We start from the raw sequence: 16,201 nt of genomic DNA on the forward strand, positions 1-16,201 counted from the left end.
TTTTTTTTTTGAAAAAACACACTAAAAACTTTTTAGGTTTGGAAAACTACAGCCAAACGTTATTGGATGGGGCCGGCATGAATTTTTTTTTCCACATTAAAAGTTTAGGGCCAGTCCGCCCCTGTTCTTATGATTTATGTTTATTATTATTAATAAACACAAATTATTAGAATTTAAAAATTGAAAAAATATAATGATTTATGTTTATTACTTATGTTTATTATTATTATTATTATCATTTAAATTTTTGTTTTGAATGTTCATTGCCCCCTGAAGGAACCAAATCAACCTTTTGGGGATAATCGCTTCAGGTTGGAAACCACTGATTTAAAATATACTGGATATTTCACTTGAGTAGAAATAAAAAGCAAAATATCCTTTTCATAACGTTCTCTTGAGGACTTTTGTTAATTTCAAAATGAATATCAACTTAAAATTTCAGTTGACAATCAGCAATTATGCTATAGAATTTGTAATTCATATTGAAAGTTATCCATAAGCTTTTATGTGATTTGTTTTGATTTAAAAAAAAAAAATGTCTCACATTTTTAGATACATCTATTTAATTCCTGAATTGTTTTTACATTTAGCTTTAAATTTTATGACGTAGTAACATTCCTGAAGTAAATTTCAGTTTTGCTGTTAAATAAACAAATTAGTTAAAGAAAAAAAAAAAAAACAGAGAGAGAGAGAGAAAGTGAGAAAGGGTTTACGCTACAGTAACCAATCGTAATTTCCTATATTAAGTTGGTGTTTTATGTTTCATATAAACAATCTTAATGAATTCTTAAAACAGATTAATAAAGTGTAAGGTTAAACTCTAGTTGAACATATTTACTTGCGAAAAAGAATACGCACATCTTATTGCTTTTCCCAATACATTTCTCCGTTTTCAATTTTAATCTTGGAAGCTGATAAATAAATTGTTCTTACTTGAAACCGTTGAGAGTCAGTGGAATATTATTATTAAAGGCAAGTTAATATGTAGCATAGGCCACACATATACTATAAAGTACAAGCGCGGCCAGAACTTGCCTTCTGTGGGGAGAGGAGGGGAGTTTGGTCATAACCATCTTTATATGCATATAAACTACCGTATTAAAATTATTGGCAATCTAAATCTACGTTAAAACCAAGGGCCCGGGGAGGAGACCGCAATCCCACCACCCCAAGTGTATATCCCATGATTTTCACTTTAGTTCTAGAACCTGACAAATAAATTTCATTTACTAGATAACATTTTGAGAGATACCTTTGAAAATCAGTTTTCTCACTGAGACAAATGGCGACTTTTCCGAGCGAAACTCTTTTTTTTTTCCGTAGAGTAATTCGGGCTTATCCGATATTTCCGATCAGTTCTCACTGTCTCATGATCTGGGATGTATTCATTCGGAACTGATATATTACGTTTGGTTTACATGAAATTTTTTATTAGTCTGAATACGTACAATACAATTTTAAGAAAAGACTTTTAAAAAAAAAGAGTTTTTTCTAAAGGGTAAATAGTACCGCTCATGGCCATATGAGGTAGTGAGAAGCGAATGCCGGACATAACGGATGTTTTGTCCCTCGGACGTTTTGGACCTGGACGTTATATCCATGGACGTTTTGGATCTGGACGTTATGTCCGGTTCCCAGTGAGAAGCAAAGGGATGCAAGAGGCAAAATTAAAAATTTGGAGATAACCAGTACAAATGGTAGGTGGACCCCTTCTCTGTCTTGGGGCAAGAGATAGTACTATTAGCAGCCCTGGTAGGAGGTGCCGCTGTATAGCATGATTTAGAAAAAAAATTCAATGAAAGCCTACCTAGGATGTGATCTTTATACGAGTTTTACTCAAAACTTGAAAATGTCTACTTACACCCCTTTACTTCTCACTGCCTCAAATGTATTACGTTTTGTTTTAAATAAGATTTTTATTCACTTTTACATAAACGAAATACTCTTAAATGCGGATTTTCAAAAAAGCCACACAGTTTTCATAGTGTTTTTTTTTTTTTTTTTTTTAATTATTATTATTATTATTATAGCGTAGAGCAATTTAAGCTTGCAAATATTTTTTAGAAAGTTTGATCCTTGAAAGATCATCTGTATATTATGGACGTTTGCTGTACGCTTGGTTTAAATCAATCTGCTCACTAGTTTGCTTGAAATAAAAAGTTAAATTAGGATTTCTGAAAAAAAAAAAAAAAAAATCTTGGTATTTCAGCGGGGGGGGGGGGAGAGGTGAGGGGGTGCTGGAGGATTTTTTTTTTTTAAAAACACACTAGAAACTTTTTAGATTTGAAAAACTACATCCAAATTTTTTTGGATGGGGCCGGCATGAATTTTTTTCCACATTAAAAGTTCAGGGCCAGTCCGCCCCTGTATTAGGCCTAGTTGCAATAAGCTACATCTTTTGATAATCTCCCGCGAACACCTTCAGCAATGGTGACATTTTCCCTCCACAAAAAGGAGTAATTCAAATATTTTAAACAGCAATTAACACTGAGTAAAACTTATCTCAAGCCCTGCTTGAATTCAAAAACGTTGCATCAACAAACGACTCGAGCACGCCGCAACTTCCATCAACAACCCAGGGGCGGATCTAGAGGGGGGCCATGGGGGCCATGGCCCCTCCCAAAGCCTTGTGATTGAAGGAATTTAAAAAAAAAGAAAAAAATATTATGAGAAGATAACAAAATTTAACACATGTGTTTTACTGAAAAAGAAGTATAGACCTTAATTGGGAGATAAATTATATCCCTATCCTCAAAACAAAACTTTTATTTTAAAAAATTTTCTCCATCGTTTACATCATTTATTGATTCCAACTACAGGCACGTGGACGATCTCTAAATGCTGCTGTTCTGAGAGTATACCTATTGTTCACAAGACCAAAGAGAGCCTAAATTTTCGTTTTTATGGCTTTAATTTTGAAACTAGGGGTAGAACCTCCTTTTCCCGTATGTAGCAAAAAATTGCATTTTAAGTCTTTTATTTTGAAAAAGTGTCAACGGAAAGTAGCTTATCCAGCCCTTATCATTTAACTTGCTTAAAAGCAACTTCAATGAAATTTTTGGGGACTTCAATTACAAATGATTTTTGATATGACCCCTCCCTCCCTAGTTTATACCGTGATGGTAGCTTTAAAAGGAGGTGTTTGGAGGAGCTCACGAATCTTCCATCCCTTTCTAAAATATGTATAAATATAGTTAAAAATTGAATTTTTAGAGTTTCGAAGGCAAAATATTTTCAAGAAGGAAAGATTCTAAGCACCTTCACACTTCCTTTAATGTAAACAAACATTACATAAAGGTGCATTTTTAGGCTGAACAGCTGAAGAGCTAGAAGTGCACCCCTCCTCTTCTAACTTCTCAATGTATAATGGCAGAATATTTTGGTTTCTAAGCTTTATTTTCAAAAGGTATTTTGGGGCCAGCGCCCGAAACCTGACCTTTCTCCGTAGATCATCAGAAATAGACAAAATGCGTTTTTAGTTTCCTAATTTTCAAAAATTACTCGTAAATTTAAATTTTGAAACATTTTCGACGGAGATTCCTAAATCCACCCACTCACCTAATGTCTCGATACCCCGAAAATTGAGTTTTTAAAACTTCATTTTAGTAAAATTTCTGGGGAGTTCGGAGTTTGTTCAAAAATTTCAGAAGGCCCCTCCCAAAACAATCGGCTGGATCCGCCACTGCAACAACCTAGCACGGTTGCCAAACCTTCAAAGACCAATCCCTGATAGGTCAACAAAAAATGGCAAGATGCCAATGGGGAGTAAACACAAACAATAAAGTGAGCACTGAAAATATTTCGATCAATCTATTTATACGTTCTATGACCGCGATACGTCATCCCATGACACACCCTACTTTGCATTGGAGATATACATCTCAACTATTCCTGATTAAGTGATTTAACAATCTTTCTATTCGTTTTTTCGGCTCAAAGTAGCCAAAAACATCTCAACCATCGGGTGTTACGTCATAGGATGATTCCGATGTTGCACGATCATGCCCGAATCAATTTCAGTTATCCGCCGCTGGGACACAGGACGCGGAGTTGCAAAAACATATCGGAGGTAAGTTTCAATAAAAATACTTTAACATTTGTAATTAAATTAAAAGCGCTCCAAGATACTGAATAAAGGCTTTTAAGCCCAACAACTTTATTAATTAGTAAGAAAATCTGAAAATTTTGAAAAAATAACAAATTCTAAGAAAATTGATAAAATGAATTTTTTTTTTGCTTTGCAAAATTAAGTACCACAATACCCCTGCATTATCACCGATGATCTGCAAAAAAAAAAATAATAAAATGAATGAGGTGCAGATTATAAACTGCTGCGTATTCGGCCATCTTTTTTTCCTCAACTTCAAAGTATTGAACCTTAACTTAAAAACCAGGATTCAATTCCTCACACTGCTTCTGCGTCCATAGGGTTGTTAATTTTACATAGCTTGAATTTTCTATATACGCATTTACGTAAAATAAACAACCCTGCAAGCAAAGAAGAAGCTGTCATTACTGCCTTAGCGCCCTTGCCTCTACTTGTTGTCTCTAGGTAATTAGCATACTATAATCATGATTTCAAGAAAAAATATTTATTTTTTTGAAAAGCTTAAAAATTACTTCTTCATGTTTTAAATTCAATTTCTAAAATTGAATGTTTCATCAAAATCAAGCCGCAGATTATACAAAGATCTTTTTTTTTCCTTCAGACTTTAAAAATTCGAATTTAATTCGAAACAAAGTTATATACATATATATTTTGAAATTAAATAAATTGTTTCTTTTTTTCTCATTTTAAAGTCGTTTGTTACAAACGTAATCTTGGATAAAAAAAATGAATAATGAACTCATTTGAAATTGAGTTATCTTGTCTACTTGAGGAAATATTTTAATTATTTTTTAATAGTTAGAAGGCTGTATTCATTCATTAAAATCTAAGATCATGATAAGCGAATAGTTCCATTAAATGAATGTCAAAAGGTTTTAATTTGTTATACATAAATATATCTCTTATTTATATAAGTATACTTACATTACTTCTTTACTTTCAGTATTACTTTTTATTTTTGCAGCAATTATATTCTGCTTGAAAATTTAGTTCAAAATAATTTCTATTTTTAAATTTTTTAGTTTTATCATGATTATATATATATATATATAGACAAATGTCTTTAAGGGTTATTTTTAATAATTTCTTAGAATTATTATGCAAAGTGGCTACTGGAAGAAAAGTATTTGTTTCAAATTTCTTATAATATTTCCGTGTAAATAATTTAATGTACTATTTTATAGTTTTTTTTTCCAGTGAAATTCATTTGATATAATTTTTAAAAATTGCTACTTAAATTATAAAAAAGTAGCATATTTTTAAAATATATTTTAAATTAACAGCTAAAAACATTTCAAATACGGCATTTTATATAAACACACAGTGATTTTCTAGTAGGGCAAAAAGACGAATCATTATCAATGTTAACGTATATCATGGAAATTTGGTGGACATAATCAGGGAATTTTTTTTTCACTGTTTCTGTCGCCACTCTGTAAACATCATCAAAGAAGAAAGAGGCCAGTGTCCTGGCAAAATAATCCTCAAGTGGCGTTTCCAGCTGAAAAATATCCACCTCTGTAACTTAGAAATGTAAATAGAAGCTGTCATAATTTTATTTCAATTTGATATAAAAAGTCATACATACACAAGATAGATAAAACGAGGAAGAAATTGATTTAAACAGAAAGGAATAACTTTAGTTTTCAATATTGTAGTTTAACTTAAGGCTCTTCTAAACCTCTCCGTAAAATCTTACTGGGAGAAATCGCAGAATCTGTGGCAACACAAGGGGTGTATCTGGGAGGGTCTAACTCGATTTTTTTTGCACTTCTAATTGGTCTGATTTCATGATGGACAGCGTCAATCATTGAGTTGTTGAAAGGACAGTCGTAAATCTTAGCTGTCCCCATCAGTACTCCTTTGCGGTCGGACGAGGGCAGAGAGCTAAAAGAAGGATTCTGTTCCAAAACATGTCCCCCTCCCCCCACCGGCCTGTTTCTCACCACGACAACAGATCGGCGTAGCGGAAAGAACTCACGAGTATGAGGGTGAAGAAAAAAGAATCCAATTCTCCTATTCCATTCCACCACCCTTCTCACTTTTACTTGAAAACTTTGGAACCGCGGGACAATTCTCCACATTTACTCTTCGAATCGAATTCTGTATTTGTTTTGCAATTCATGGGCGGCATAATCTTCATTTTTTTTTTAAATTTGTTTTATATTTATTCGTTCAGTTCATTCATTTATGTATTTTTTAATATATAATAGAGGGGGAGGGGGCGAGCGGAACACTGATGATCTTTATAACTTTATCAATAAAAGATTGCTTTGTTTTTTACAGAAATTTCTGAAACTATTTTTGAAAAGAAAAGCAAAACAATCATAGAAAAATGTCGAAGAACTTCTGCGGATGTCGGTGTGAGCATGAAATAAAAACATTTGGTAGTTGTGTAGTTAGGTTTGCTGATTGCTAGTTTGATGAATGTTGCAATTAATAAAAAAGCAAAAAGAGTAAATCTTTCGAAAACACTCACGCCCTGTACAAGGATTTTCTGTGCAGTTTTTAATTAGAAAATTATACTGTTGTTTTGTCTATGAATTTTCTGCGCATCAAAAGAGGAAAGAAAGAAACTGACGAATCTGCATGTTGGCACGATAGAAAACAGGAAGAGAAAAAAAAATGCTGTTGTCTTGTTAGTGATCAGAAGGATACCATATTACCAGTGGCGCACAGGAATTTTTTAAGGGGAGGGTCCAAGGTCGAAAGTCTCATTCCATTAATACGCCGTCAAACATATTGATTTGATTTTATCGATTCCCGAGAACAAAAACAGTAAAAAATAAGCTAATGAATAAATAATTAGCGTTAAGTAAATAAATAACCAGAAATTAAATAATTTACGCTTTTATTTTTCTCATAATTAAAAAATGAATTCAAGTTCAAAGGATCTCATTTTAATCTGTAGTCACAAAACTAAAAACATAGTTATTACTGTGTATTCATTTATAATCCCCATTCTTCTTCTCACAGGCTAAGTGCACAATATTTTAAAAAATCTCTTAACATGAGGGTTTTATTTTTTTCACTTATTAAAACAGAAGTTATTGTTACCTTTGTTTGAAATTATTTCACGCACAACATACATAGAATCGTAATCAGTCGGGGAAAAAAGCAAGACCTATGGGAGCTGGACCCTTGTGTGCGCCACTGATAAATACCTACTAAGGCTTTCATTATTTATACACGTGTACTAAATAATTAGAATGAAATGACACCTTTCAGTAATGCTAAAAGCAAATTGTTGCAGAGCTTAGTATTTTTGACAGTTGCATGCAGAATCAACACTTGATTTAAATCTGAGAAAAGCCATGTTACTACGTACAAAAGCCCTTTATCACGCTCTGAATGCAAATTGGGAATTTTACTGTTGTTTTTCTTGGATAAAAGCCTACTTCATCGTCGTCGATGTGCCTATTCATCAACATTTTAAGATAATTTCAATTCATTGAGCGTATTGTTAAAAGAATAAAAATTATATGTTCACAAATTTTACCAATGCATATAATAAAACGTAAATAATTGAACTCTAATGGTTTAAATACACTTCGAAAGAATGAATAAAGTGTAAGAAAGCGTACAGTGGTTTAAAATAGTCAGCACGTGGTATTTAGGAATTTCCGTATCATAAAAAATTGATCTCTTAATCTTGAGGCAAAGAATGTTTTTTTCTTTCAGTTTGACACTCTCTGTTATTTAAACATTTTGTTCACATAGTAAGAAATAAATAAAACTCCTTATAAAAATAGAGTGGCGTTAAACAATATGATTAGCACAGTATACTAATGAAAAACGTTATCTATCATGAAAGCGTCTCGAAAAATATTTACGTGTACCAACAACAACGCTATTGTAAAAAGATTGCCATCAATCATGAAACGAGAAAAAAATTCTTCCTAAAAAAAGGAAGGAACATGGTTTTGTTAGTATTTTCGAAAAAGATTTTCGTTTAGAGTTCAAAACTGTCAATCAAATATGATCCTGTTCCACCTTGAGTATTGGAGGAAAACAAAATAATATGAAAATTCCAAAAACATTCATCGGAAAAAAAAGATTGTGAGGTACTAAATTACTTGCTGATGGCTGTATCACCACACTCAACTTTCTTTGTTCGCAGTCTCATTTCTTTTTCACGCAGTTGCGAAGATAGACAAATTCGCTTTGCAAAAATCAACTTTATGTAACATCAAAAGAGTTCGGAAAATGCATTGTAAATTGTGAATAGAGTTCTTTGATTGTGAGCATGCGCAAATGATCAAGACGAAAGTAAAAGTAATGATAATTCTTGAAATATGTACAATCTTCAAAGGAGAAGCATTTTGATACGAGGTGCTGCATTCATCATGACCCCCTTTGTTGATTCTTAGAAAAAATACTTTCACCTGTGGCTCTATAAAGTCACAGGGGAGGAAAAAAAATGCATGAAATTGAATATATATATATATATATATATATATATATATATATATATATATATATATATATATATATATATATATATATATATATATATATATATAATTGGATTAATCAAATGTGATCCCTTTCCATCTTGAGTATAGGAAGAACACAAAATAATATGAAAATTCAAAAAAAAAAAACCAATTATCTGGGAAAAAGATAGATACTTGCTGATGTATTACCATAGTGAACTTTCTTGTTCGCAGTCTCCTTCCTTCCTTTTTTTTCACACAGTTATAATGACTGATAAATTGATATTGTAAAAAAAAAACTTTATCTAATATGAAACATTAAAGGAGTTCGAAAAAACCATTGTGAATTAAGATAGTAGATCCATGGCCGCGCCGTCCTTATGTGTGAGGTCGTGAGACTCACGACGACGCCAGAGTCAAAAAGGCGCCTTTCACTACCAATCAAAAATGTTCCAAATGGGGGGGATCCCTCCAACCAAAGAAGGAAAAAGAACTTTTCATTATATTCAGGACCCGCTCAGCCCTAGGTGATGCCCAGGCCCTGGCAAAATTTGGTGCCCCCTCTCACAGGAATATCTGCAATTTTTTTGTGTGGAAGTTTTCAAAAACGGAAAGAAATAAAGAAATTTACCCCCATTTTGGTGCTCCTAAAATTGTGGTGCCCAGGCCCTTGGACCTACCGGACCGTGAGTTCATCAGGCCCTGATTATATCTTATGGTGACGGTGAAATTACATTGCTCACTGAAGCAAGCAATCCTCTCGCTGCCTATCTAAAATGAAAAAATATTGCCTTGTTATGTGTCGAAACATGCTTTTCAAGAGTGCAATCTTTTACACTGAAATCACGTGATGCTAGTTAATGCATACATTATCATTTTTCTTCTTCATGTGGAGGCGTGAATGCTGTGCAATATGTCTTTTTGAGATTTTTAATTATTGCTCGCTTAAATTCGACTATTTCATGTTATCATATAAAAATTATTGTAAGTATATTTGCATATATTTTACTTGTGCGTAATATTGGTATATTGTAGACTATAATTTTGGCTAACTTTTTAGTTTTAAAAAGTAACGACTTGACCATAATTACTCGATTCCTCTTCCCCTCCTTTTTCTTTAACAATTTCTGTGTCAGAAAAAGAGCTTTGGACAATGTATTTGTTTTAGATATCATATTCAATGCCTTCCGTATTTTAGAATTGTTAATATTTAAAATATTTTCTTTTTCCTAAACGCATTAGCATATCAGAGGAGCTACTGAACTCGAAATAAGTTCGAGATATGAAGTGAAACTGTAATCACACACGTGCACTGTAATCCAGGGTCGGACTGGGTCCTCAAAAAGGCGCATACCCCAATTTTTCTGAAGGCGCATGCCAATGGTTATCGCGGAAAGGATATAGACGATCATTTTAGAAGAGCGATCAGTGGCGGATCCAGACGATCCTGTTGAGAGGGACGATTGCTTAATTCATTACGGTGGGGGGGGGGGGAGGGTGGACTAATGAAAATAAAAATTTTTTAAAAAGTTAAAAATTTGTAGCATGTTTTTTTCCCCCGAATAACGTGTAATGTGCTTCGCTCAAAGAGTTTGAATAAAAGTTATGTGTTTCGAGTATCACACACACAAGAATAAAAAAACTGAAAAAAGAGTTTCTAATTATCTAAATTAAATCTTTTAACTTTTGATTCGTTTGAAAACTCGTGAAGTTTTTTCAGTTGTTATTCAGGTCCTCAATTGTTTTTTTTTTCCTTATAAAAGAAAGGTTGCAGCAACAAAATGGCATCTCTTTTTACCAGTTTACGTACCGAACATAATGAAATACTAAAATTGCATTTGTAAATAAAATTTGAAGATAGTTTTGGATTTGTTTGTTGATTGAGTTTTGTTTAATATTCGCGCAAAGAAAGGAGTGTTTGCAGGCTTTCTTCCCAAAATTTTTGTTCGGAACGCATTTTTAGACTATTTGGAGGTTAACAAGTAAAAGGGAGGTTTCGGGGTCCCGTTCCGGAATTTTTTTTTAATTTAAGGGTATATTTTCGAAAACACAATTATTTGCTATCTTTATGTTCTTGAAGGAAAAGATGAGAGACATGAGTTCTCCCCAGTTGTTTTATGATAGCTTCAAAAACGCAATTTTAGTGTTGCTAAAAACCAGGGGGTTCGGGGGCTTACCCCCGGAAATTTTTTTGTAATTGAACTCCTAAAAACGCAATTGTAGACCATCTTTGATGACGTAGCAGAAGACAAGGGGTTCAGAACTTTTCAATAGAAACTTTTCGATGTTAGGAGTTCCAAAAACGCTGTTTTAGACAATCTTTGAATGATGTTGAAAGATGAGGAAAGAAAGACATGGGGGCTCCTCTCCAGAATTTTTTTGAAATTGAAGTCTCAAAAACGCGGTTGTAAGCCAATTTTTATGACGTAGGGGGAAGGAACGGGGTTTTTAACTTTCCATCGGAAATTGTTGGAAATTGGAGCTTTGAAATACGATGGTTAGCCATCTTTGGTAGCGTAAAGGGAAGGGATTGAGTTCGGAGTAAACCCTCAAATTTTCAATATTGAAACTTCAAAAACATAAGTTAGTGGGTCTTCATTGACGTTAGGAGAAGGACTCGAGATTGAGGGCTTTCCCCCGGAATGTTTTCGGAACTGAAGTTCTAAAAACGTAATTGAAAGCCCTCATTAACGACATTTTCGAAAAAGTTTTCGATTCCGGCGATTTTTTCGAAATTGAAGCTCCAAAAATTCAAAAGTTTTGACAATCTTAGATGGCATTGGAGAGAGGGGGTTGAGGAACTTTCCCCTGCAAAATTTTCGGAATTAAAGTCATAAAAATACAGTTGTAGACGATTTTTTGTGATGTGTTGGGGGGGGGGATGGAGAGAGAGAGAGAGTTTGGTGACCTTTTCCCGGAATTTTTTTAACACAATTTTAGACGATTTTTTTTTATTTGGGAGAGGAGAGATTTTGTGGACTTCCCATTGAAATTGTAAAAACTTGACTGTAGGCCATCTTTGTAAACTTTTAGGGGAAAACACGTTTTACTAGTTTTTTCAATCAAGTGCCAAAAACGGCAATTTAGAAAAAATAATGAATACGTACATTCCGAATTTCTGAAGTCGCCCAGTGGTTTGATTTCGCATCTTCTGAAAGAGATTTTTTTCTCTAGGCGACATTGATGTCAAGTGGTCATTATGTTATAAAATGCACTGCTATATATCTATACGAAATTCAACTTTTCCAGTATAAAATTCATTGAAACTAAATGTAGAAAAACTCACTGACAAACGCCTAGACAACTGCATTCAAACGGCAACCCCTACCAACTCTACCAACAATAATAAACTTCTTCATGTAATTCAAAAATGCAGTTTTAGACTAACTTCGATGATGTTAGAAGATGAAGAGAGAAGATCTAGTGGCTTTATCTCCAGAAATTGTTTTTAATTTCAATCTTAAAACGCTATTGCCGTCCATCTTTAATGACGTTAGGGAAAAAAATGCGATTCGAAACTTTCTTCCAGAACGTTTTCGAAATCGAAGTTCCAGAATAGGCAGTCTTTTTGATTGAAGATTCGAAGGTCTCTCTCTTTTCTTTTCTTTCTTTTTTTTTTTTTTTTTTGAAATAAGAGTCTTAAAAACGCTCTTGTTGGTCATCTTTGGAAAAATTACGGAAAGGGAGGGGAGATGGGATAGAAGGAATTCAAACTCAATTTTTCTAAATTGAAACTCAAAAGACGGAAAATTTTAGACGATAACATTAGGGAAACCGGGCTCAGAGGAAAATTTTCAAAATTTCAAAATGTGGGGAAGGTATGGGAGCTTTCGAATCAATTAGAAAACTTCGTTCTGAATTTGCAAGACAAGTTTTTTTTTTTTTTTTTTTTTTTTTCCAATAGGAAGGGCGCACCTGCCCTCGGGCAGGTTGGCAGGCGGGCCAGTCCGAGCCTGCTGTAATCCAAAATTAAATACACATTTTTACATTTTTTTCAAAATGAATTAAATGCCAAACGTATTTTTTTCTACGTCATATTGGTCTACAAAACGTCAATCCAGCTGTTAACTATATTTTCGCCGAATGCCACTGCATAAAGGCGCTCAAAACACATTTGCACAACGGCGCTGATCAGGCTTGGCGCGGGCTTGAGTAGAGCTCTTTGATCTTGGTTATGCGCAAATGATTAAGACAAAAGTTCAAGCAATGACAATTCTTGAAATATGTATATGAATGTTCGAACGAGAAGACTCACATTTTTTCCCATTATAAGATGCAGTAATTTACACAGATTCTTTAAACAAAATAACTTCTACATTCAAACGGTGTACTTCTATTAAAATAGCATTGAAAAATATATCACCTAAATAATTTCAAAAACTTATCGAAGAACTCGAATACAGAAAAAAAAAGTGTTTTCTTTTTAGAACGGATGTCGAGTCACATAGATACAAGACCAACACACAAAACGACAAAGAATGAATCAGCAGGGATCCAGTTTATTGCCTGCCGAGAGGCAGAGGGGAAAAGCGGAGAAGCAGCCAAAGACCCTGGGGGAAAAGAGAAAGTGGTCCCTCAAAGTGGGGTGTGGGGGGAAATGGGTGTGGTCTGGTGGAAGGCGTGTTTTTCGCAGTTTTTCAGAATTTTTCGAAAATAAGGCTTTACTCCGTGGAGAATATCAATCGAACAAATTGTCTCAGAAACAAACTCAAAATATGTTTTTAAAGAGAAATGTTCAATCTCTTGCGCTCCTTTTTCCGTTTTTCCATATCATTTTTCAAACGTGTGAAAATAGTCGTTTAAAGTTTTAATATGTTATTAAATTTTTTTTAAAATAACTACAGAAAAAATAATAAAGCGCATCTCTAGTTCTGTGTCATAGCCATCGTTTAAAACAAGCCGCATGAAAATATTCCACACTGTAACAAATTTCGGAAACGTTTCTGAATATATCGGAAACGTCTCCGAAATAGTAAGAATCCTTCATCCAATAGCGAACTCCTCATTATTCAGAAAGCTTTTTGTTATTTCAAGACATCTAGAAGCGGAAGTGAGGCGCAATGCTTCGAAACGTATTTTATCCTTCGGCTCCAGTGAGTCGAAAATAACGAGAGCTTAATTTTTTCCTTTTCTATGGTTGCTGCAGTCAGCAACTGTTTAGCATTGGATTGCTTGTTATTTCATGTCTAGAGAGTAGTAAATTGTGTCGAAACTAATTTTACGCCTTTGCATTTTGGGTTGCTCTTGATTTTTTAGAAGATGTACGCAGCTATTAAGTTAGTTAATAACGATTTGCTTCTTTACAATTTCCGGTGCAACCATGATTACATTTATATTGTGTGTTCAAGCGTGAATAGTTTCAACACCCGTTTTTATACTTAATGAAACGAAACCCTTTGGATTACTTATCCAGTTGTAATGGAGGTACTTAGATTTTCTTTCGCTCATGTTCACTTGTAAGTATTAATGAATATTTTAAAACATGTTATATACATTTATATTTTTGTTGATTTGCATTTGATGAGGCTCCAATTGTAACTGTTTTTGGGTTTATCGAATTAATTTAAAGTTGTCCTACATACCTGTGAGCGCAGTGTACTATTTGTTGTAACCAATTGAAACTGATTAATTACGCAAAAGAAATAAGATTTATATTTGAAAAGCAATCACAGAAAAGTTATTTCGAAATACTTGGATATACATACATTGGTTCAAAAAAAAAAAAAAAAATCAATTGTTTAATTCATTAAAAATATGGTAATGCAAATGTTTTCTAGTATTGTAATATGCTTCACAAAAAATGTGCCAGTATTATTTATCTTTTTTTATTATAATTTATTCATTTATTTAAAAATATTTATACCATTAGAAAATGGCCCAGTTATCTATTAGTAAGCTACATAGTTATGCAATTAATTCATGTGCTTATTCATTTTGTTAAATGTGGTTGACAATAAAAAATTCCTTGACATTAGTTGTTCGGTAAATAACATTTCCTTCGTGGATATACTAGTTTAATATAGGACAGTCAGGAGGAATGAGCCAGAGGCAAAAATGGAACAGCTGCATTTACAAGCCGAAATAAAAAGAAAAATTATTTCATGTCATTGTTTTAAAAGTGATCCTTTTTTGATACTATGTTATTAATTAAATATACAATGTACATATGGGGAGAAGACGAGGGGCGTTCACCACGCAGACTGCCATTGACATTTTCAGGGATTGCTTTTTTTAAGGGGGGGGGGCGCTTTATAGCATTTTATGGGTTCACCATCTCTCTTATGGTGTGGGGGGGGGATCTCGTATATATGAAATGGAGTAATCATGCAATAGAATTCAATGTTTTTTAATAAATAAAATATGTAATGCATTTTGCGCACATTGTAAAAATAAAATCAGTAACCTATTTTGATAAAGTATTTATATTTGTGATGAACTGGAAAAGGGCAAGAACAGAAGAATCACCCCGAATGGTTCCAACAGGAGGACTTGGTGTCATATTTAAATTCACCAATTTCTCTGTTGGCACTTTTCGGTACACTTTTTTCGTCAGAGAAATAGACTTGACGCGAAGGGAAGGTAAGTTCTGTCAAATTTTATCCGAAAGTAAAAGCTATCAAGTTTGATACAAGATATGTTTTTAAGTTCTGAATTAAAAATACAATATGTTGATAATTTTGTCTTGAAAATATTGTGAGAAAAACTGAAGTTTAAGATTGTTTAACAAACAATCCCACTTTTGAGAAAGTACCCCCCTCCCCTCCCCTGACGATTTTGTGAATAGGAATGAAACTACTATATTATTTCATAAATTTTGAAAAATTTATAACTGTGCATATGTTATGCTGTTAACCATGCTATTTGTCATCAGAAATTCAGAAAAAAAAATTCACGAATAATTCTAAAATTGTTTGTTTCATTGCTGTTAGATATGAAAGAACTGAAACTGATATGGTATGCATTACTATAGTAAAAAATTATATTTTAGAAAAAATCACGGATAAAAGATTCTGAAATTCTCGGAAACGTTTTTGAAAATTGTTTAGAGAGTTCCGAAATACTTGGAAACGTTTTCGAAACTTTCATGAACCACAGCTGCACAGAATACTCAGAAACATTTCCGGAAATTACGGAAAGAGGATTCCGAAATACTCAGACACGTTTCTGGACATTACAGAAAGAGTATTCCAAAATACTCAGAAACATTGAAAGAGGATTCCGAAATACTCAGACACGTTTCTGGACATTACAGAAAGAGAATTCCGAAATACTCAGAAACGTTTTTGAAAATTTCATGAACCGCAGCTGCACGATATACTCAGAAACGTTTCCGGATTTTTTTTACAGTGCAGTAATTTCTCGTGTTATGCTTTGAATAGGTAGCAGATTTTCCCGTAGAGAAAGCATTAGCGTCGAAAACCAAGATGGACGGTATAGAAGAGCCTTAAAGCTTCATGAGAGGGATCCGGACCCTGAGACTACCCCTTTCCAGGGGAAGATACAGAAATAATTTTTGGAATGGGCTCGGGTAATTGAAGAGCACCCCCCTCCCCCACACACACTCACACTGTTTCACATCAAAGTTTTCATTTCATGACTTCATTTAAATTTTTTTTAATGATCCTTTAAGGCCAATGAATTTACTTTTAAGTATATA

Source organism: Uloborus diversus, chromosome 10 (assembly GCF_026930045.1).
Source record: "Uloborus diversus isolate 005 chromosome 10, Udiv.v.3.1, whole genome shotgun sequence".
Classification (NCBI taxonomy): Eukaryota; Metazoa; Arthropoda; class Arachnida; order Araneae; family Uloboridae; genus Uloborus; species Uloborus diversus.